Source organism: Schistocerca piceifrons, chromosome 5 (genome assembly GCF_021461385.2).
Source record: "Schistocerca piceifrons isolate TAMUIC-IGC-003096 chromosome 5, iqSchPice1.1, whole genome shotgun sequence".
In the NCBI taxonomy this organism is placed as follows: Eukaryota; Metazoa; Arthropoda; class Insecta; order Orthoptera; family Acrididae; genus Schistocerca; species Schistocerca piceifrons.
In genome coordinates, this window is record NC_060142.1 from 370,161,107 (window position 1) to 370,183,623 (window position 22,517).

Sequence of the window (22,517 nt, forward strand, 5' to 3'; positions counted from 1 at the left end):
TTGTAGAATTTTAGAACATGTTTTTTGCTCGCGTATTATGTCATTTCTGGAAACCCAGAATCTACTATGTAGGAATCAACATGGATTCCGGAAACAGCGATCGTGTGAGACCCAACTCGCTTTATTTGTTCATGAGACCCAGAAAATATTAGATACAGGCTCCCAGGTAGATGCTATTTTTCTTGACTTCCGGAAGGCGTTCGATACAGTTCCGCACTGTCGCCTGATAAACAAAGTAAGAGCCTACGGAATATCAGACCAGCTGTGTGGTTGGATTGAAGAGTTTTTAGCAAACAGAACACAGCATGTTGTTATCAATGGAGAGACGTCTACAGACGTTAAAGTAACCTCTGGCATGCCACAGGGGAGTGTTATGGGACTATTGCTTTTCACAAAATATATGTAAATGACCTAGTAGATAGTGTCGGAAGTTCCATGCGGCTTTTCGCGGATGATGCTGTAGTATACAGAGAAGTTGCAGCATTAGAAAATTGTAGCGAAATGCAGGAAGATCTGCAGCGGATAGGCACTTGGTGTAGGGAGTGGCAACTGACCCTTAACATAGACAAATGTAATGTATTGCGAATACATAGAAAGAAGGATCCTTTATTGTATGATTATATGATAGCGGAACAAACACTGGTAGCAGTTACTTCTGTAAAATATCTGGGAGTATGCGTGCGGAGCGATTTGAAGTGGAATGATCATATAAAATTAATTGTTGGTAAGGCGGGTAAAAGGTTGAGATTCATTGGGAGAGTCCTTAGAAAATGTAGTCCATCAACAAAGGAGGTGGCTTACAAAATACTCGTTCGACCTATACTTGAGTATTGCTCATCAGTTTGGGATCCGTACCAGATCGGTCTGGCGGAGGAGATAGAGAAGATCCAAAGAAGAGCGGCGCGTTTCGTCACAGGGTTATTTGGAAACCGTGATAGTGTTACGGAGATGTTTAATAAACTCAAGTGGCAGACTCTGCAAGAGAGGCGCTCTGCATCGCGGTGTAGCTTGCTCGCCAGGTTTCGAGAGGGTGCGTTTCTGGATGAGGTATCGAATATATTGCTTCCCCCTACTTATACCTCCCGAGGAGATCACGAATGTAAAATTAGAGAGATTACAGCGCGCACGGAGGCTTTCAGACGGTCGTTCTTCCCGCGAACCATACGCGACTGGAACAGGAAAGGGAGGTAATGACAGTACAGTGGCACGTAAAGTGCCCTCCGCCACACACCGTTGGGTGGCTTGCGGAGTATCAATGTAGATGTAGATGTAGAAATTCTGAATGCAGATGCAGTGCTCATCCGCACAGAATATCCGACAACGCGCCTTGTAAGTCCTCCTTGTATGCGGATCTCAAGCCTAATAAGACCCAACAAAGAGATTCATACTACTCTGCCACCCCATGACACTTTAACGCGGCTTTTGATATGTGATGGCACCGCTCTACCAACCCGTTGCCTTGAGAGTGGTAGGTGATAGCTCTAAAATGTTTCACTCGGCAAATATTACAAAGGTTTGAGAATATGACCAAACAAACTGTTGGCATTGTTCCATTGTGATAGCTGCGTGGCAACCGAAGTGTGCAATCCACATGTCTACAAATGCATTTGCTGTTGATTATGCTGCATTTTAGTGTAACAGAGGTGGCCGCCACCAATCTTAACACTCTGTCTACATGCTGTACTCGGACAGCTGGAATGTCAAACGAACCTATAGTTGGGCTCAAGTGCCATCCTATTTGCCTCCTTTTACGTTCCTCACATGCCTTGTGGTACATGGGTTCGCTTATTCGTACCACACTTAACCACCATATCTTAGATACCATAAAAGAGAAAGCTGCATGGAAACAATTTATAATTAAGACAGTTTATTGACATTACGCCTTTTGAGGAATTTCACAAATACAAATTGTGGACGAGCCACTAGATAAAGCATTGCAAATACAGTTAGAAACCCAACGTATTCAGTACTAAAATCAACAGTCCCTTAAGAGAACGTTATAAAAAACTTTATGTGCCAGGCACTTATAGAAACCTTAAGCACAGCCGTTATCAATTACATCACATAGCCACATCATCAAAATCCCTAAAACCAGTTATTACATTAAAATGGCCACACTAAAAACATTCTTCACTAAAATAGCCTTATAAACTTACTTTTCAAACCGTTAAAGAAGCACTTGATAAAAGGTCAATTACAAACTTGACGTTGCCGGGCACTATTACCCTCGCTTTATTTTCCCTTAATAACAAAACATAAATACTGACAAACTTCAGAAATTCAAGCTCCCATATAGGATTTCCCTCAAAATACATATAATGAAAACTGCTATCAATAAAGGGTTACTTAGTGATACTTAGTGTCAAGCTAAGATCTAAGTACAGAACATGATAGAACCAATTACATAGAAATGTTAAAAAGAAACACTGATCTTTAAAATGAATGTCCACGTGCTCAGACGTGTTAATGAAAGACTACTAGAAAGAGCTGCGCAAGAAACTCAGCAGATGCTTTGCAATCTAAAGTTTAGCCAGTTGTCAATCGCTAATATTCAAGGAAACAGATTCGTACAAGAACAGGTTAAGGGTCTTACAAAAAGGTACGGCCAAACTTTCAGGAACCATTCCTCACACACAAAGAAAGAAAATATGTTATGTGGACATGCGTCCGGAAACGCTTATTTTACATGTTAGAGCTCATTTTATTACTTCTCTTCAAATCACATTAATCATGGAATGGAAACACACAGCAACAGAACGTACCAGCGTGACTTCAAACACTTTGTTACAGGAAATGTTCAAAGTGTCCACCGTTAGCGAGGATACATGCATCCATCCTCCGTCGCATGGAATCGCTGATGCGCTAATGCTGCCCTGGAGAATGGCGTATTGTATCACAGCCGTCCACAGTACGAGCACGAAGAGTCTCTACATTTGGTACCGGGGTTTCGTAGACAAGAGCTTTCAAATGCTCCCATAAATGCAAGTCAAGAGGGTTGAGGTCAGGAGAGCGTGGAGGCCATGGAACTGGTCCGCCTCTACGTATCCATCGGTCACCGAATCTGTTGTTGAGAAGCGTACGAACACTTCGACTGAAATGTGCAGGAGCTCCATCGTGCATGAACCACATGTTGTGTCGTACTTGTAAAGGTACATGTTCTAGCAGCACAGGTAGATTATCCCGTATGAAATCATGATAACGTGCTCCATTGAGCGTAGGTGGAAGCACATGGGACCCAATCAAGACATGATCAACAATGCCTGCCCAAACGTTCACAGAAAATCTGTGTTGATGACGTGATTCCACAATTTCGTGCGGATTCTCGTCAGCCCACACATGTTGATTGTGAAAATTTACAATTTGATCACATTGGAATGAAGCCTCATCCGTAAAGAGAACATTTCCACTGAAATGAGGATTGACACATTGTTGGATGAACCATTCGCAGAAGTGTACCCGTGGAGGCCAATCAACTGCTGATAGTGCCTGCACACGCTGTACATGGTACGGAAACAACTGGTTCTCTCGTAGCACTCTCCATACGGTGACGTGGTCAACGTTACCTTGTACAGCAGCAACTTCTCTGGCGCTGACATTAGGGTTATCGTCAACTGCAGGAAGAATTGCCTCTCCATTGCAGATGTCCTCGTCGTTCTGGGTCTTCCCCAGTCGCGAGTCGTAGGCTGGAATGTTCCATGCTCCCTAAGACTCCGATCAATTGCTTCGAACGTCTTCCTGTCGGGACACCCTCTTTCTGGAAATCTGTCTCGATACAAACGTACCGCGCCACGGCTATTGCCCCGTGCTAATCCATGCATCAAATGGGCATCTGCCAACTCCGCATTTGTAAACATTGCACTCACTGCAAAACCACGTTCGTGGTGAACACTAACGTGTTGATGCTACGTACTGATGTGCTTGATGCTGGTACTGTAGAGCAATGAGTCGCATGTCAACACAAGCACCGAAGTCAACATTATCTACCTTCAATTGGGCCAACTGGCGGTGAATCGAGGAAGTACAGTACATACTGACGAAACTAAAATGAGCTCTAACATGGAAATTAAGCGTTTCCGGACACACGTTCAAATAACATCTTTTCTTTATTTGTGTGTGAGGAATGTTTCCTGAAAGTTTGGCCGAACCTTTTTGTAACACCATATATATATATGCATACGCAGGGTGAGTCACCTAACATTACCGCTGGATATATTTCGTAAACCACAACAAATACTGACGAATCGATTCCACAGACCGAACGTGAGGAGAGGGGCTAGTGTAATTGGTTAACACAAACCATAAAAAAATGCACGTAAGTATGTTTTTTAACACAAACATACGTTTTTTTAATGGAACCACGTTAGTTTTGTTAGCACATCTGAACATATAAACAAATACGTAATCAGTGCCGTTTGTTGCATTGTAAAATGTTAATTACATCCGGAGATATTGTAACCCAAAGTTGACGCTTGAGTACCACTCCTCCGCTGTTCGATCGTGTGTATCGGAGAGCAACGAATTACGTAGGGATCCAAAGGGAACGGTGATGGACCTTAGGTACAGAAGAGACTGGAACAGCACATTACGTCCACATGCTAACACCTTTTTATTGGTCTTTTTCACTGACGCACATCTACATTACCATGGTGGGTAAGGTACACGTACACACGTGGTTTCCGTTTTCAATTACGGAGTGGAATAGAGTGTGTCCCGACATGTCAGGCCAATAGATGTTCAATGTGGTGGCCATCATTTGCTGCACACAATTGCAATCTCTGGCGTAACGAATGTCGTACACGCCGCAGTACATATGGTGTAATGTCGCCGCAGGCTACCACAATACGTTGTTTCATATCCTCTGGGGTTGTAGGCACATCACGGTACACATTCTCCTTTAACGTACCCGACAGAAAGAAGTCTAGAGGTGTAAGATCAGGAGAACGGGCTGGCCAATTTATGCGTCCTCCATGTCCTATGAAACGCCCGTCGAACATCCTGTCAAGGGTCAGCCTAGTGTTAATTGCGGAATGTGCAGGTGCACCATCATGCTGATACCACATACGTCGACACGTTTCCAGTGAGAAATTTTCTAGCAACGTTGGCAGATCATTCTGTAGAAACGCGGTGTATGTTGCAGCTGTTTGGGCCCCTGCAATGTAGTGAGGACCAATGAGGTGGCCGCCAATGATTCCGCACCATACATTTACAGTCCACGGTAGCTGTCACTCTGTCTGAGCCATCGAGGGTTGTCCACGGACCAATAATGCATGTTCCGTAGGTTCACTGCCCCGTGGTTTGTGAAACCCGCTTCATCGGTAAACAGGTAGAACTGCAACGCAGTCTCTGTTAATGCCCATTCACAGAATTGCACTCGATGATTAAAGTCATCACCATGTAATTGCTGATGTAGCGACACATGAAACGGGTGAAAGCGGTGACGATGCAGTATGCGCATGACACTGCTTTGACTCAGTTCACCGGCTCTCGCAATGTCCCGTGTACTCATGGGTGGGTTCATGGCAACAGCAACTAACACACCAACTGCACCCGCTTCTCCTGTGACGGGCCTGTTACGGACCCGTTTGCGTGCTACGACCATACCTGTTGCATACAGTTGGCGGTAGATGTTTTGCAATGTGCGGCACGTTGGATGTTCTCTGTCCGGGTACCGTTCTGCATACAACCTGCAGGCTTCAGCTGCATTTCGTCGACACTCGCCATAGATGAGTATCATCTCCGCCTTTTCAGAGTTCGAATACATCATGGTCACAGTTCCTACAACACTACACTTTCACAGACGTCTGGTAACACGGTGTACTACAGTTGGTCTGCGTGCGGAGACGAATACAGAATAACAATAGCAGCAAGCGCTACATGCGGACACTGCGACAACTAGACCACACCACAACAGTGCACTATAGCCACACACGTAAACACGGTCGTCATCGTAAACATGTCCCTGCAGATGCTGCTCGCCGACCGTGGCCCATGTTTGTTACAACACGCAACTGAACGTCGGAGGTTTCAAGCGTCAACTTTAGGTTACAATATCTCCGGATGTAATTAACATTTTACAATGCAACAGTCGGCACTGATTACGAATTTGTTTGTATGTTCAGATGTGCTAACAAAACTAACGTGGTTCCATTTAAAAAAGACGTAGGTTTGTGTTAAAAAAACATACTTCCGTGCATTTTTGTATGGTTAGTATTAAACAATTACACTAGCCCCTCTCCTCACTTTCGGTCTGTGGAATCGGTTCGTCAGTATTTGATGTGGTTTACGAAATATATCCAGCGGTAACGTTAGGTGACTCACCCTATATATATATATATATATATATATATATATATATATATATATATATATATATATATACCAACTTAACCCGACTTGGCGGAAGGAATATAAATACTAAACTTTGGGAGGCGATATATGAACAACTCCCGGAAGTGGCCAGGTTTTTAAGCTCTGCCACGTCTGGACCTCGGATAAAATTTCACTCCCCGCCAAGGCGATGGCACAATCAAAGGTTTTTCCGCGAATCGCAAAGACATTCCGATAACAACTCTGAAACATAGAAATACTCGGCAGAACCATTGACTCGATATATGGGTAAGCATGTAAAGGAACACGTTACACCACTGACAAATTCGCAACTTTGACCTTAAGCATTTTACAAATGGACAGCTGTACTAATAGAGTGCAGGCTTTGGAAACTCCAACACAAATTCATTTGATTACAAGAAACACAGAGCACCAGTAAAACTTCTGTGAAAGCTTTCAAATAACGGCTACCATTTAACTAGGGCAATTGAACTCTTTCACAGCATCTTAATGTTCGACTATGAAAGGTTCACCATAAAAAAAATGGTTTAAATGGCTCTGAGCACTAAGGGACTTAACATCTATGGTCATCAGTTCCCTAGAACTTAGAACTACTTAAACCTAACTAACCTAAGGACATCACACAACACCCAGTCATCACGAGGCAAAGAAAATCCCTGACCACGCCGGAAATCGAATCGAACCGGGGAACCCGGGCGCGGGAAGCGAGAACGCTACCGCAGGCTCACTATAATAATAAAATTTAAGTGCCTCTGAGTGTGTCGGTCAACAAATTACGACCACTGACTAATATCACGTACACAATACGAAGGAGCAGGTTCCACAGCTTCACCACTTCACTTCAAAATTTGTTACCATCGAAGTCACAGAACTTGTATCTCCAAGCTGCCCATGTCACCAAAACGCCCGACCAACTTCACACCAAAACATCTAACGGTGACACGCTCGTTCGGCAGCCGTTGGCACTCGTCTCCCAGTGAATGTCACGAGATCTCTAGGGTTACCCGTCGAAGGCTAACAACCAATTCGCTTCGCCTGCCAACCCGGAAGATAAGACACGCGAAAAGTAAAGATAGCTTAGCTCAACCAAGCTGAATTTGATCATTTCAAATACTTGTTTCATCCCGTGTGTTCATTTAAGCATGAGTATCCAGTGCAGCCATCGAAGGTGCATGTAAGTGCGCCGCTAGTGATTTCTGAAAGATTGTACGTCTAATTATGCAATGGATCGTTTCATACTGTTCAGATGTGGGTTTAGTTCCAGTACTGCTTACGGAATGACCGGGGAAGGTTATTTCATTTTTTCTTAAATTAGGACTTATCTTCGATGACGACTACGCCATCTATCTGCAAATTATAAAAAATTATGTCTAAGTGTGTTTCGTGTCGTCAATCAGTTTTTCATAAAACCCATGTATCACCCAATTCGCAGAGACAGGACGAAAATAATTTTATATTAAGTCAATAAAATGCTGCCATTCCTAGGGAGCGTTTCTTGGCCCGTAAGGCATGCTTACAAATTCAAAAAGCCCTAAGCTGTTGCCGACCTCCTATTTTGGTATCTATTATGAAGCCTTTGTATTCGGTAGTAAGCGTTGTCGCAATTTATCACATTAATTAAGTTGTGAAAAGTGTATTTCTCCGATAACGCAACGGAGTTACATATCCTTAAGCACTAAGCGAATCGGCGATGCCCATTGGCTGGCTGAAGGCCGTATTACTCCTGTCTGCAAAAGTTTGTCTACAATTCGTTTAAGTATTCGACAATAATCACTTGCAAATCTCCCTGCTTTTGCACAGACTGAGGGACCTTGCGACGTCTGGACGTACCGCCGTATCCTTTGTCGGACTCTCCTGAACGCTGTATGTGACTTTTTTTAACTGTATATCGCGTTCTGACGGCGTGTCTTGGTGTACTACAATTGACCTTTAGTCCCTTAACCTGTGTGTTCAGCGTCTTTTGACTTGGTGTATCTGTTTTTGGTGCCACCTGTGGTTGAGGCTGGTGCCCCTCCTGCTGCTAGATGACTATCCTTTTACGTAAATTGTACAACTGTTCTTGAGGAGGCCTTTTATATTCTATAGTTTAGCATTTTCTTGACTTAATAACAATTTATGTTGTACCACCTCCTGCAATTTGTTGTTAGACTGTTGCGATATCGTGTGCCTTATGTTATTTATTAGGATCTTAGTTCTCTTCTGTAGCTAAGTTTATGGAAAGTTGGCGGAAAATATCCATTCCCAGTACTGGTGCTGACACATCTGCTACCACAAAATCCCAACTGAAGTTTCACCTAAGTCCGAAATCCACATTAAAGTATCTTATTCCACAATGAAGGACAAGTGCATCATTAGTAGCACCTAGAAAAGGACTCGTTGATTTGCTGCCTCACACGGTATGGTGCAAACTACTGGTCCTGAGTCTGCCAGCAACCGGTAGCCTTGCACCTGATACCACATTGAACTCTGGGGTCCATAGGCTGATAGAGCGTAAGCTTGTTTTGGCGATCTTCACCTCGTAAACTGCTCATATCTTGCCTTACAGCGTCGTGGGCTCCTTTAGTGGGCTGCTGTTGCTGGTATTTGAAATTACAACGCGAAATAAACATGTGCGCCGTAGTGCCGAGCTTCTCGGGATACGAAGTCATTTGTCGAAGAGGAAAGGTCAGTCACTAGTTCGCAATGTGTTAATGTGATCCCTTCTCGGGGCAACGTCCTTCAATCGTGAGGGGTCGGCTGATTTCGCGGTAGCTCGGTTAACTACCGTTCCGCGTCGTCGCTGTGACTCCCATGATTCTTCGCGTCCTGCACAACCGACCTCGGGAGAGTTGGTAAGCGCTCGTATTTCATCGTGGCCGCACCCTTCTCAGGATACAAATAAGGCTGACTACGTAGCTTGACGAATATATTTGATGCTTGACTCTGGATCGTTATGTAACTGAAATACTTAATTGATTCGGTCGGCTATGTGCAGTTTCACTTCTATAGGTTTCTGTTCCCTTAAAATAAGTGTGGCTTGTACAAAAGTTAAACTTTTTAGGTCCATATTCTCTAGAAAGTGCCATCCGAAAAGTTGTCGAATTCTACAGCTTACCTAAGGTGTCGCCACAGTTGAATAGGCATTTTGTTTACAATTTTTTCTTCGTGCAAGACGTAGCCCATTTGTCGTTCTGTCGACTTCGACAAACGCAAAAGTAAAGCCTCTTTTGTCGTATCAGACTTTTTTGATGTACGTACAGAGTCAATAACATCATAATGAGATTTGAATGTTCTGCTAAGTTATTCAGTGCTGCTACTAATTTTTGTGTATCGTCTGTTGCTCCGTAAATTCGTAGAATTAATTCGACTATTTGAAACCAAGTCTAAGGTTGGCTGAACTTGAATGCTGATAATTTTGGAATGCTTTCTGATCTTACTAGCTTCTCGCTAATCACTTGCTGAAAGGACAGATTCGAACGGCGAAAGTTCCAGGTCACTCGCGACGCGGTAGTACACCCACTGCACATTTCAAGCGGAGGTGCGCCTATTATTGGCGTAGAAGTAAAATCGAAGCGCCCATCACGCGTTTCAGCGGTCGAGATGTGTAGTGCGAGACGAGCGGAAACATTTGGTTGTATTAGAGCGACGTAGAATCCGACGCGAGTTTGCTCTTCAGCAAAAACTGATGTCCTGCAGCACATCATACGAAAACTGCTGTAGGCTGTTATGTTGCGGCTTGGTCCGCAGCCACCTCTGATATCCGTGCAGTCTGTAGTTGCAACCTCTTGCCTCCTCCAATTTGCTTAATGACGGAGTAATGATGGTGTACAGTTCGCCATTTGTGTCTTCGTTCTGATTGAAAAACACTACTTCTTGCTGGTAATGTAACGTTGCTGCAGTGGGCAAATATTCAGTGTTGTATATTACGCTGTTAATCCAGAGTTATAAGTCTCTGCTGCCTTGGGGTCACTACTGTAGACTGAGAGAAGACAAGTCACTCTCTCACTATTTTCATATTCGAGGCAACTCTTTAACGTTGTTAGTACAGTCTAGATATAATATTTGTGGGATGACAGGAAGTAATCAACGTAAGTAGACACTGATGGGAGATTATACATTGTTAATGCACACGGAATCTCTATGGTGGCTCTCTTTTGAATAGGTTTCTCGTGAGAACAGGCAGGCTGTTTGGATATTTAACAGTACATCTTGCAGTGTATATTTGGGGCTTGGAAGCCACTTGCACGTATTAGGGAGAGGAACATATCGAAGCACTTACCATGAACAGAACGCTGGTACCAAAAAATCTCACACCATTGTGCAGATAATGCTTTTGGCTGAAGTGGCGGAGAAACTGCTTACCTGGATTATCTGTTAGGCGCCTCTGGCAACAGGAGGGGCAGTGATGCAGGAGAGAAGTAGGTTATCCAGCAAAGAAGTTTCGACAGTGTTGTAAACGTACAATGTTTAAGTGGATGGTAGCCATAAAATTTCGTGAGTTTCCATCTTAACATTGAACCATAAGCTATAGTAAGAGCCGTAATGTGGTGTCAACCCTTTGCCTGCTGAGAGTTTAGGGAAGCGTCAGACCTTAGGAAGATTTTTAGGATGGAATGTAGCATTTATGGTGGCTCAGAAATTATCTATGTTGGGACACAAAAGCAGTTTTATTAGTTTAGCCGATGTCCCTGGTCGGACATGCTGTAACTTTCGGCCCTTCCAGATGATTTCTGCTCACTTTAGACCTAAAAGGGAACTCAAAACGTGCCGCCTAAGGCGTCCTTGGGAAAACAGGTCTGGAGCGTATCGTCTTCCCTGGCCGGTAATTTACAAGTCAGAGATTGGCTGCTTCTCCACCGGGGTGAAGAATGTTACTAACTTTGGTAAGGATTGGCCACAGGGTAGAGCAGACGACTTAGAGGGGAAACATGGAACTTGTGAAGTGTTGTCATTGGTAAGAAGCAATAGCGGAGGCAGTTGCGTGAGTGGTTTTTTCGAGTTTACCGAGGTTTAATGGAAGGGGGGTGTAGGAAAATGCGATCTTCCGATTCTGATTCCGATCTGGAGACCAGTTTCTGGTTTTGACTCATGTTATGAGTGGGTTGATCTTGGGACACATGTCCTGAGTGTAATTTAGCACTGGCGTTGCTCTTCACTGGGAAGCCTCTGGTCAAGTCTTAGCTGTACTGACGGGTTACATCTCAGTCATCTGAGACAACTCGCTATACTGAGGACAATATTATTCCAAACAGATGTACTGTTGACGTTTGATCTCTTTGTGCACACTGCTGAATGAGTGAGTTACATTGGTCCATAGTATGACTGGTGAACGGGGGTGTAATTCGCTAGAATCTGCTGAGATTTCAGAGAATTTGCGATCCGTCTAACAGATCGCCAGTCCGCGACTTTGCGTATTTTGTGAGTGCGCCGCACTTCAGTACTCTGCAGACGCTTACACCATTACCGTCACCTCAGACACCGTCACGAATCGAGATAGGTGTATAGTATTGCTGCTCTAGCTTGTTAGGGCAAGCAGAATCACAGTCTCACCACTTGTTCCAAGCTGCACCGAAGTAGTAAAACTTCTGTGTAGAATGAATCCATAAAAGTCCATTCAACGCTAGATAATGTCAGATTGCAATATCTATGTTGTGAGTCAAGGTAAATAAATTAAATCGATAATCCTAGTCTTTACCAACGAATAGCCATCCAGTGGAAATCAAATAATTTGTTGCGTCTATTTATGTTGTAAACATTTTATAGTTTATTTGCCATCTCAAGTAACTTGTGTTGTTTGTCCTATTTTATGATCAATAAACCTTCGCCATTATATTTTACGGAAGATTAATCCCATGTTGATATATTAATCACACTGCAATGATTGAACAGAATAATAACAGGGCCACCACTTCATTAAATTACTTCTGCATTCAAATTTTATTTAAGATACCGATAAAAGTGATAACTTCCAATGCAGACTAGCCATTGTCAGAGGGCTGAATCAATTTAGCAGATGCATGACCAGGTAGATATGTGGAAGGCTCACACGTTATAGTGATAGCTGTCAGGGAGGAAACTTACAGTCGCCTGCTGCCATTCAAATCCAACCGTGGGACAACTGTAGTCTTGCAATTAGGCGACCGCTGCCTGGGATCCTGAATTCGTGGCACCTTCTGTGTCACTCAGATGAGATTTCCGCTACGAGGTTTCTGTTTTTCCATGTTGAAAGTCATTTGGTGCACTGAGGTAAATTAGTTTGGCGTAACCATAGGAATATCTGTGGCTAGATAGATTGATCATTTGTAAAATGATGTCTTTCGTTTGTTAGTATTTTCATGCATGTGTTGTGATTTCTGGCACTTGTTGATTATTTCTGACAGATAAAAGCGTTGTGTTAACTCACGGGATGGTAGATTATTTGAGCCTCATGTATGTTCTTGTAGATTAGAGTTGTTTTTATTTCATATGCTTCATCAGGATTTTAGAATTGGTGGCTTACTAGAGGAAATTTTAGGGTAGAATTGCTTTACATTGGGATGCGGAGCAATTGAATCCTCTTGGGACTAGGAACCAGAATGAATGCCCACTAACAGGAATACACGTAGTGGGAATATTCGAATCTCTTCACAGATAGTTCACCGTCAGACCACTAGCTTTGATCAAGGGGAAATTGCGGTGAATTCTCAGTCGAAAGTAGTATCTGACCTTGCAGATATGTCAGACCGTAATTCTGTGATTATGAAAATTCAGTCAGACAACGAGCGCGTAGGTGAAGCCGCCGCAGAGCTCGATGTTGAATATGCAAGCGTGGCAAGACGTACCATTAGCGATAGTGAGGAGCAGACACGAAGAAAATTTCACACACTTGTGGAATCCCCATCGCCCAGTCCTGGAGGTATTAGCGGAGGATATCAGTTTTAGGCCCTCATGCAATTCATGCATGTAGTGGAGAAGAGGAGGCAGGAGAGAAAGAAGATGACCACGATGGAGATGAAGGAATTAACTTCAAAGGAGATGAACTAATTAGTCACAAAGGAGACGAAGGACATACGGATGGTAGCTGAACAGCATGTTGAAAGTATAGAGCAGGTTAAGAAGGAAGGCGCGGGTGTTAGAGGAAAAAATCGATAAAACTTAGACATAGACGCGAGAAGTTGAGAACTAGGCCAAACGCGATGCCAGGGTGACAGTATTAGTAGCCCACGGTTCACGCAAGAACGCTTTGTTGATTAAGGAACATGTAAAACATGCCGAAACCGAAATGCACAAAACCAAAAAGGTTCTTGCCACACTCCCAAAACGGGGAAGAATGATCGTCCTGGAAATGCAAGAAGAAATTAGCGACAACTTAAAGAACATGGAGCAGATTCAGAAGAAACATGCAGAAATATCAGAGATTAAAGAAGAGCAGACTCGGATCACCTCACAACAAAACGAGCAAGCAAAGACGTTCAGCAAGCACGTCAGCGGTTACGCACTTGGAGTCACGGTATGGTGGGGCAGCATTCCTTCGTGATCATGTAGGGAGAGAAGAGCATGTATTACGACATTTCGTTATGCATTAGGGGGCTACATCACCAGCACAAAGGCGGAGGGAGAACATGCCAGCCGCTATAGGGCGCACGACAGAGCGCGCGCTCTCGGTGACGCAAAGTATGTCAGAAACAGAAACTGAACAAAACTGTATAGGTCTTCTGCGGACGGAAACATTAGTCTGTGAGTTTGGCGACACAAGAGGAGGCCTTATCAGCGCACAAGGATAGTTTGGACACCGGTTTACGGAGACATGGGCTGCAGAAACGAGAGTAAATTCGCTTTCAGGAAATGTGAAACCCTTAGACGCAAATATTTCTTATCTATTCAAAATTTCCTAGAGTCCAAAAAGATTAACAATACACTACATCAAAAATCTTGGCTAGCTCAGTACGATAAGGCGCTACCGGAACCGCGGCCAGTGAAATACAAGCTGAAATTCATCTGGTAGTTTTTAGAAGGGTCCATCGCGGGACATGTGCATAGTGTTGCTGAGTGCTGTCGCTCATACAAAGAGTTCGAGGATGCCTTCTTTATTGGTCGAGGGACACGCAGAAAAGCAGGAGACTATGCTGGGCAGAGACCTAGAAGCGTCAGATTTCGTAGTCCGGTGAAGTTGTTTGAGTCGCTAGTTAAGAAGATTTAGTTTTTGGACCACCCGTACAGTCCCAAGGAGGCACTGTTTCGCCAAATTACCTATTCGCTACCAACAACTACTTATCGGATAGTGCGAGGATTCCCCTGAGTCGCTCAAGAGCCCACTGCGCGAGTTACATTATATCAACGAATTACAAAACGCAAGAGATAGGAACAGAAACAATAACCAGAGTTGGCAAAGCTTGTCAGAAAGGAACAACAACAGACGAAATGGGGGAACGGCAAAACGGAAACTTCAGAGAACAACGAAATCAAAACAAGTTCCAGTGGGATACTGGAGAACCACAATATACACTCCTGGAAATTGAAATAAGAACACCGTGAATTCATTGTCCCAGGAAGGGGAAACTTTATTGACACATTCCTGGGGTCAGATACATCACATGATCACACTGACAGAACCACAGGCACATAGACACAGGCAACAGAGCATGCACAATGTCGGCACTAGTACAGTGTATATCCACCTTTCGCAGCAATGCAGGCTGCTATTCTCCCATGGAGACGATCGTAGAGATGCTGGATGTAGTCCTGTGGAACGGCTTGCCATGACATTTCCACCTGGCGCCTCAGTTGGACCAGCGTTCGTGCTGGACGTGCAGACCGCGTGAGACGACGCTTCATCCAGTCCCAAACATGCTCAATGGGGGACAGATTCGGAGATCTTGCTGGCCAGGGTAGTTGACTTATACCTTCTAGAGCACGTTGGGTGGCACGGGATACATGCAGACGTGCATTGTCCTGTTGGAACAGCAAGTTCCCTTGCCGGTCTAGGAATGGTAGAACGATGGGTTCGATGACGGTTTGGATGTACCGTGCACTATTCAGTGTCCCCTCGACGATCACCAGTGGTGTACGGCCAGTGTAGTAGATCGCTCCCCACACCATGATGCCGGGTGTTGGCCCTGTGTGCCTCGGTCGTATGCAGTCCTGATTGTGGCGCTCACCTGCACGGCGCCAATCACGCATACGACCATCATTGGCACCAAGGCAGAAGTGACTCTCATCGCTGAAGACGACACGTCTCCATTCGTCCCTCCATTCCCGCCTGTCGCGACACCACTGGAGGCGGGCTGCACGATGTTGGGGTGTGAGCGGAAGACGGCCTAACGGTGTGCGGGACCGTAGCCCAGCTTCATGGAGACGGTTGCGAATGGTCCTCGCCGATACCCCAGGAGCAACAGTGTCCTTAATTTGCTGGGAAGTGGCGGTGCGGTCCCCTACGGTACTGCGTAGGATCCTACGGTCTTGGCGTGCATCCGTGCGTCGCTGCGGTCCGGTTCCAGGTCGACGGGCACGTGCACCTTCCGCCGACCACTGGCGACAACATCGATGTACTGTGGAGACCTCACGCCCCACGTGTTGAGCAATTCGGCGGTACGTCCACCCGGCCTCCCGCATTCCCACTATACGCCCTCGCTCAAAGTCCGTCAACTGCACATACGGTTCACGTCGACGCTGTCGCGGCATGCTACCAGTGTTAAAGACTGCGATGGAGCTCCGTATGCCACGGCAAACTGGCTGACACTGACGGCGGCGGTGCACAAATGCTGCGCAGCTAGCGCCATTCGACGGCCAACACCGCGGTTCCTGGTGTGTCCGCTGTGCCGTGCGTGTGATCATTGCTTGTACAGCCCTCTCGCAGTGTCCGGAGCAAGTATGGTGGGTCTGACACACCGGTGTCAATGTGTTCTTTTTTCCATTTCCAGGAGTGTATATAAAAAAACGAAGAGTGGGAGAACAGTAATTTATGTCAGCAAGAAAACCAACAAGATCGTAATATTTGGATTAGGCCTCCCAAACCGTCACAGAAGTCTAAATAGTAACTGACGGTCGACTGCTGCGGACACAGCTCCAAACAAGGCAGCAGGAAGAATTGGAATGAGCAACATCGACATGTTAGAATATAAAGACACAACATTTGTAGAATAGATGTTTATAGTATTGCATTTAGGTTAGAACGAACTTGTACACAAAACTTCAATGGACGAGCAAATTCTAGATAATATTAAGTAGCGTAGTCTACATTATCCGTTTATTGAATATCTGTAATTGACGTACTTACAAATTGCATTTGTTAGCTTACGGTAAAATTACATCAAGAACGTGGACGAATGAGTTTCGTGGTGGTTACATCATCATCATCATGACACGTTCACTGCCTGCTTGAAATTCAAAGTCAGGATTGAAGAGACATTCGTCATAAGTGCAACTCCTAGTATATACGGAAATCTTTTTGTGCCATTATAATCCCTGCACGTTGACTGAACTAAGCTCAGGATCCTATCAGCATTTTACTTACGTGACAAATGGTCATTATGTCTTGGGACCACAATGTCGCTGTCCATTATCACTCTCCAAGGATACGAAGAATGTTAGTCAAGGAACGATCGCATTATGAACATCTAATTCAGCTGCATAATTCTCGTAGTAGTATCTTTTATATACATTTGTCTTGATTTTTGAGCGTGTTGTAAGTGGTAGCAGCTGCACACACATTTGGTGCGACCAGATGCCAATTCTGCTAGGATTCCGGGCCATTGGCAGTCGTGCGATGAAGTCTTTCTTGAAATCTTTGTATCTTGCTGGCGCTATGAGCAAAATGTGTCAAGAGGCATTAGCACTTACAGTGCGAGTCACAGTGGTGTAGCGTACATCAGGCTCAGAAAAATTAAGACAGTAGTAAGATCACTGGTGAGAATGAGGATCGGCTTGCGTCGGAGAACTAATTTACCTTTTTCTATTTTCTTTACGGCGACGATCCATCAAGAGAAAGACAGGAGGCATTTTTGTAAAATGTAAAGCAACACATAAGCATGAGCTAATAACATTTCTAAGTTTCAGATGTGCAAATGCAGGAGCAGTTGTCATTAGACAGAGCACATATGCATACGACGAACGGGAGCGTCGTTTCAGACCATTTCGGCATTGGGTGACAACGCCGCTGGAAGTACTAAGAATAGGAGGAGTATATGTAGCACAGTCTTAGTCTAAGAGTAGTAAGGGCTTAGAAGTAAAGTCGACAAGTGTTGGATAAAGAAAATAAACCAGTACTATGTACTGTGTGAAACGAGCCTTCTGAGTGATGAGTGGATGCAGTGCCAGCCTGTCATAGGGGTATACACGTGGGAAATGGTACTAACACAGCTCTCACACACAGAGGCACTCCACACTACATTCTCAAGACATCTCTAACTGTGAGTATGTCATGCTTAGTCAGTATGACACCACTTATTTCTAGTTTTAATTTTTATTATGATTATTCCTATAATCATACATGCGTTCATACTGTATTTATTTGAAGAGTTCTTTTCTGTGTTTTTGTTCTGTTCATAAGAAACTATTTTTAAAAATCGATGTAAAATCTTGGCACTGAAGCACACTACTATCACTGAGCAGACCTTGTAAGCTATCAAACCTACTATCGATTCAAACTGTTGGACGTCCAAGGCAACACCATATGGCAGGTGACGAGGACCACGTGGCAGCTTGAAGGAGAACACCTACAGCTTGGGCTGCCCCGAAACCAGATGAGTGGAGGGACGGTCAGCAACGCTGAATGACTGTTGGAACAGCTGGGGGTTCAGGTAGCCACGTAGCTAAAGGGGAACGGTGCCACGTACCATGTCTGCCATAAACCCGCATACCACAGCTGACTATGAATCGAGGCGGCCCGACAGACAAGGGTGGCCCTCCATTAATATCACGTCACTCTCTTGACAACCTGGCAGATGGCTGTCGCCGACAGAAACCATCCACAGAACGCTTGTGAACGGGACCCGCTGGACAGGAGGCTCACCTCTGACATCACGCCATGACCTCAAAGGACCTGCAGACAGCCAGCACCCCAACACGACCTGCTGGAATCCCCCAGGTGGACACAACTCTCTACAGACTCGATCAAGAAGTCATGCATCATGATGCAGACAGGCATTGCGATTGTTGAGACATCACCCCCTACCGATTGGCAACCTGTAAGACAAGAAATCGTCACTGGGAGACGGGTTGTGCACCAAATCCACTCCACATAATATAAGACAAGACTGTACTCCTTCATCTACCAAGTCGAGAGACGGTACAGAGGCAGAGACATCACTTCCTGAGTTGGAGATGTTGGGTGCCATCCATGAACATCGGTGTCTCATTTCCTCCCACAAGATATAAGGTCCATCACACCCAACAGCGCTTTAGACTGTCAATTGCTGCCAAGTCGCTATGAAACCAAGAGCCCATCTGCCTTTGTGATGCTGCCATGAACAAGATGGGGGATCAGAAGCCATACGCTGCTACTCCTGCATTAAGGGCTGAGTGCAGGGCCACCCTGACTCTGGCGCTACCTCGCTGCATGTTGATGCTAATGCCAGTCCAGAGACAATTTGTGGGTGTGTTTATTGCCATGTTCTAGCTGTGTGACTTTGTAAATGTAAATTGATCCCACTGGGACCCTTGTGGAGGGGGCAATAGGATGTTTCATGATCCCTTATTCTCATGTAATTCCGTATTTTTTCTTGTGAAACTGATTAAAATTTTGATACATCTACTCAACTGAAGATAATTTGTCAAGCATTTACATAAATTGTATTTGAAAATTATGATATGAAAGTCGCTTGCAGGCATTAGAAGCAATATTACACACCCCCAGGAAATAAGCACAACATATGACACTTCTTCCTTGTTTCTTTGGTTTTTGGGAATAAGTGTGCTTCTTAAAGTATAATGATCGTGCGTTTATATATTATGGATAACTCAAACCTGTTGGATGACTGAGCAGGGGTAAATCACTGAGACAGAGAACGGATCGAAGGCAATGAAAGTGTAATATGATTAGGGGCAGTAGTCATCTCTGACCTTAGAAATTGTGTGAGTGAGTAAAAATACTGATGAAAGACCTTTTTAACAGCTGGTAATTGTTTGTCTGGAGGCTGTGATGTAATAATAACCCTAGGATCCACAGCAAATCATCTTGCAGGCATGCAGTTTTGAGTGACCACTGTGCTGTATGAGGTCAACATAAGATGGTATTTTCACGTGCAGTCTCAAATGACAAAGTTTATCGTAACGCATATGTTATCACTGCGAGTTAGTTATGTTTGATAATATCTTCTGTTCGACATTGCACTATAGCATTTTAAACTGACTCGATAGGCGTGCGGAAATCAACTGTAAGTGGGGGACAGTGAGAGAGGTCGAGTCACTCTCTCACTTATTTTCTTAGTCAATAGACATCATTTTTGTGAGACGACATTAAGTTATCAATATGAACAGACACTGATGGGAGCATGTACATGCTTAACAGTATTTACTGAAGTTGAGAGCAAGCAGGCAAGTGGGCTAATTAACACTAAATCTTGCAGTGGACATTTGGGGCTTGGAAGCTGCATGTAGCTAGTAGGGAAATGAACACGTCAAAGCACTTACTGGGGACAGAAAGCTGGGCCCAAGAAATTCTCACACCAGTATGCAGACAATGCTTTCTGCCAAAGAGGCGGGGAAACTGCCAACCTCGCTCTACCTGTTAGGCACTTCTGGCTACGAGAGGGGCAGCGACGCAGGAGAGAAATAGGTTGCCCAGCAAAGAAATTTCGACAGCATCGTAAATGAACAACGTGTAAAGGGATGGGGCCATAAAAATTCTCTCGTTTCCATGTTCATATTGTACCAAACGCTATCGAGGGAGCCGTCAGGTGGTGTGATACCTCATCCCTCCGAGTTTTTTGGGAAGCCTCAAGCCTGTGGAAGAATTGTAGGCTTCAATGCAACATCTATGGTGGTTCGGAAATGGTCTGTTAGTTACCGAGGTCCCCGGTCAGACACGCTGTAACGATCGGTCCATCCAGATAATGATCCTGTTCACTTTATACCTAACTGAAAACTTAAACCAAGCTGCCTACAGTTGTCATGGGAACAAACAGTCGGCAATGTGACATCTTTTCCTCCCTGCGAGAGAATTTAAAAGTCAGGGATTGGCGGCTTCTCTAGCACGGAAAAGAATATTATTAACTTTGGTTAGTATTGTCCGAAGGGTAGAGGAGAACTTAGACGGGTAGAGGAGACGACGTAGAGGGGAGATATGCAGCTTGTGGAGTCTTGTGATGGGTCTCGAATCATTTGTGTGGGCGGTTGCGTCAGTGTTTTCCCGTGTTGACTGAGGTTTGATGGAAAGGGGCGAGTGGAGGAGTGTGGTCTTCTGAGTCAGACTCTGGTCTGGAGAGAAATTTCTGTTCTTGACTCTTGTTATGAGTGGGTCACTCTTGGTACACGTCCTGAGCTTCACTTCGCACTGGCACCGGTCTTGACTGGGGAGCCAGTGGTGAAGACATACCTTTATTCATAGATTACACCTCAGTCCTCTCAGACAACTCTCTGTACTGAGGAGAATCTTATTCCTATCAGATCTACTGCCTTGACGTTTGATCTTCTTCTGCACACTGCGGTGTGAGTGAGTCAAATCGGTCCGTGGTATGACCGGTAAACAGGAGTGTCACTCGCTGGAATCTGCCTAGATTTCATTGCTACACCAGAGAGTAATTTCTATCTGTCTAACAGATTGTCAGAATGCGACTTTGCATATTTCATGCCTGTAATAAAGAATTACCGTCGCCGCACATCGTTGCTCTGAGACGCATGCACCATGACCGTCACCTGAGACAGCACCACGAATTGAGAAATGGGTGCAGTATCGTTGCTCTAGCTTGTTAGGGCAAACATTCACAGTCTCGCCACATGTTCTGAGCTGTACCAACGTAGTGTAACTTCTATGTAGAATAAATCCATCAAAGTCTATTCGACATTAGTTAATTTCAGGTTGTGTTATATATATATATATATATATATATTGAGCTCGTGTAAATAGATTAAATGGATAGACCTTAACCTTCATCAACAAATTGCCACCCACTGGAGTGCTAATAATTTGTTGTGTCTATTTGTGTTATGAACATTTCATGATTTATTTGTCATCTTGCTTAACTTGCGTTGTTTTTCTAGTTTTATGACTATAAACTTTAGCCATTATTCTTTATGGAAGATTAACCCCATGTTGATGTATTAATCACTCATCAATAATTGACTACAATAATTACACAGCCAACATTTCATTAAATTACTTTAGCATTCAAGTTTATTTAAGATTCTGATAAAAGTGATAACCTCCAATACAAGCTAGCACTAAGAACTACTGGCAGAGGATAAAATCAGATTAGCAGACGCTTAGCTAGGTAGTCATGGTGAACGCTCACAGATTAAAGTGATAGCTGTCAGGGCGTACACTACAGGTGCGTGCAGCCTTTCAAATCAAACCGCAAGACCAGTATAGTCTCGGAAGTTATTTGGTATTAGCGGATCGGAACTCATGACGATGGTCACACTGTTTGATTCACAATAACCGCTATATTCATATTATTTATCACAAATATAAAATACTTTAACAATCTTCGATGTTAACGAAAGCAGAGATTCGTCCTCTGCTCACAGGGCAGTGCACTACCCAGTCTCCTTGTTCAGAGAAGGATTTTTTTTTTAAATATATCGATCCTGACCGGTCCTGTTCATTTTCAATTTTAACATTAATATTATTTTTGTGACTACAATATGAACTTTCACTTTTCAATACGACGTGATGTTAATGGGAAACAGTTGTACGATTAGCAGCCGCTCTTACATACAAATTAATCAAAGACTGCAAATTTTTTTTGAGTGATATACATCTCGATATTTGCTATTATGTGGGCACACCAGGCAGCTAACGACGATCCGTCCAGACGTATCGCTGAACGTGATTGTGAACCTTATGCAGCATGGCGAGATTCAACTGTGTCGAAAACTAGAGACACTATGTTCACTGAAAATATAGTAATTACTTCCAATGAAGCTGCAGAAAATCTGATGACAACATTGAAACCGCAGTAAAGAGAAGTTGAAAGTTATCCTGGCATGGGACGCCACAATGAAAGTTATCCAAGCATGGGAAGCCATAATGAAAGTTAAACCATAGTGCAGAC